Here is a 2,661-nt window from a genome sequence, read left to right as displayed (position 1 = left end):
GAGGGAAATGATAGAGTGTCCTTTGAGATTCCAAAAATAGTTAAATCTCAGTTGGGAAGGATAGCTGGTTTCTATACATTTGGCATGTAAAAATAATACATCTAAATAAATCTAGCACATGAAAATCACAAAATGCATATGCATATAAGGGTGCTTCAGAAAGTTTTTGACCTCACCAGAGAAGGTCACAGAAGAAGATTGCTTTCATTTTTCAGCATACTCTTTTCTAACTTCAATGCACTTAGTCCACTGAAGTGTCATTATCCCTTCACGGGAGGAGGTCTCATCTTAAGCCTCCAGATTCTCCTCAACAGCATGGATGACTTCATTATTACACTGAAAACTGGAAACACACAAGTTTGGGAAACAGAGAAAAGCCAAACAATGAAGGCTGGGTGAGTAAGGTGCATGGGGGCAACAGTTCAAAGCCACATTTGGCTGCTTCCATCATCTGTTCTGTGTGGAGGGGTGCATTGTCCCGGAGCAACAGCAGCCAGCTATAAGCTTTCCTCTGGCTTTTTGTCGAGAGTGATAATAACTAAGCAAGTATGAAAACACAACTGCTTTATTTTAAAGGCCTCAAAAGTGATTTACATCAGTGGCCGTCACCTCAAATCTCCAAAGTGCTCCCAGAAGTTTTATCCTTGCCATAACTAAGTAAGAAATGTTGCACAGCTCTTGTAGCTCTTTCCTACTCCCCCCCCCCCCCCCCCCTTCTGCTTATATACAAGGTCCCATAGTTTCTATTCAGCGTATCAGACTGTGTTGAACAAAGAAAAAAAAACATATCCAAAACTGAATATAAAAATTTGAATAACAGTGGAATGTATTTGCTACAGATTATGCCTCAAACTTGGATTAACTCTCTGGCCTGTCATTCGGGTTGCATGAGACAGAAGTGGAACTCTGTGAATGCAAAGCAATGCTGCCTGCTTAAATAGACAAATACACTTTGTCTGCCTCTTGCTCACAAAGACACACACTGGGATCCAATTACTGGGAGACATGAAGCATCTCACCTGTTCAAAACAGGGCACATGTATGATAAACAGATTCAGTGAACAGTGGCCTTCTCAACCTTGACAGGGAATAAATCCGAGGAGCAGATGGTTGGATGGTGCAGTTAATTGGATACTGTTTACCATTAAGTCTCTTCTCTTTCTCTGCGCGACATTTGGAGGTTGTGCGATCGCTTTCTGAAAGCTTGTCTTTCATGATTATTCCCTAAAACATCCCAATGCAGAAACTCTTCATCCCGCTTGTTTACCGTTACCTGCTTGTGACTTTGATCAGCTGGATCTCGGTCCTCTGACAGCACTGAAATCAAATGAGAAACACTCTGTCGTCTCTCATCAGGTGCCGCTGAGGAGCCCCGTAACAGCTGCTTGAGTTGGTGAGTGGCTCTACGTAAACAGCTGAAGACTGCAAATTTCCTGGCCACCGCCCAGCTGCTAATATTCAGGATACTCCTACAAAGCAGAGAAAAAAAATATCACATGCATGCTCTCTCAACTCTCACTGAGAAAGGTCAAAAGATAAATAACCCAATCAGCTGCTGGACAGACATCCTCGAGAGCTTTTCAGTGAACAGACCACTCCACCTGGCCGGTTTTAAAAATCATTAAGTAGCCTTTTGCTCGCTCAGCAGAGGAGGAATGGGAACATAAATCACTGCCACGGTTGGCAGGATTAATCACGGGTCAGACAAGGCCCTGTGTGAACTATTCATCAGCAGCCATTAAAGGAAGCAGGAAGCAGATTTAACTTTATCAGCTGGACATAGTGCAAAGAGGAACGGCAGCTGTCACTCGGCTGGTGGCGAAACACCCCTCAGGCTATGAGTGTCACGAACCAGCAGAGCGTCCCCACGAGTCTGCTGAACATATCAGAGAAATCCCAAACGTGGATCAACACACAACACTGTCAGAAAAACCAACCACACAATTATTCCCCAATTAGAGCTACTCTTGACAAATAACAGAACTGCACTGCTCCCTTGTGGAAAACCCATGCAGACAAACCTTAACCAGCCTGTTTGAAATCTTTTGTCCAATGCAGCCATAAAATTAGGTGTTAACTTGATGTTATACGATCTAATACTGCTATTAAATAAGTATCCACGGTATGATATATCTTTATTAAATAGCAAACTGACACATAGCACAGGAGTTGGCAAAAAAAATGGCACTTCTGGGAGCTGTATTTAAAAGATTAATGTTACCTTTGATTCATTCATTTCATTAGCACTTTGTTCCTCCCACATGAATCTATTCTCATTTGTCCGCAGCCCTCGTTTTCATCACGTTTCGACGAAGGGAAACCTTGTGAATTCCTTCTGTATATGTAATATTTATAAAAACATAATAGAGTCCAATATATTTAAATGGCAGTGACAACTAAACATGATGCAAATAATAAGACTCTACTGCCCTCCACTGGGCAATGCAGGAAACAGCTTTCCCACATAAATTACATCATGGTTTCAGATGATTTCCACTAATAGGAAATATTAGGTCATGATGACTGGCACCAATCAAACACTAAGAGAGACCCTCTGTTGTTTCACTGAAACTGAGTGAGGTGGCGATGATGCCATGAATGATTCATCTGAGCTGTGGCACAAGAAAGATGTGGGCTCACACCATATGTGAAACATTTATT

Source organism: Acanthochromis polyacanthus, chromosome 6 (assembly GCF_021347895.1).
Source record: "Acanthochromis polyacanthus isolate Apoly-LR-REF ecotype Palm Island chromosome 6, KAUST_Apoly_ChrSc, whole genome shotgun sequence".
Taxonomy (NCBI): domain Eukaryota; kingdom Metazoa; phylum Chordata; class Actinopteri; family Pomacentridae; genus Acanthochromis; species Acanthochromis polyacanthus.
This window is presented reverse-complemented; position numbering follows the sequence as displayed.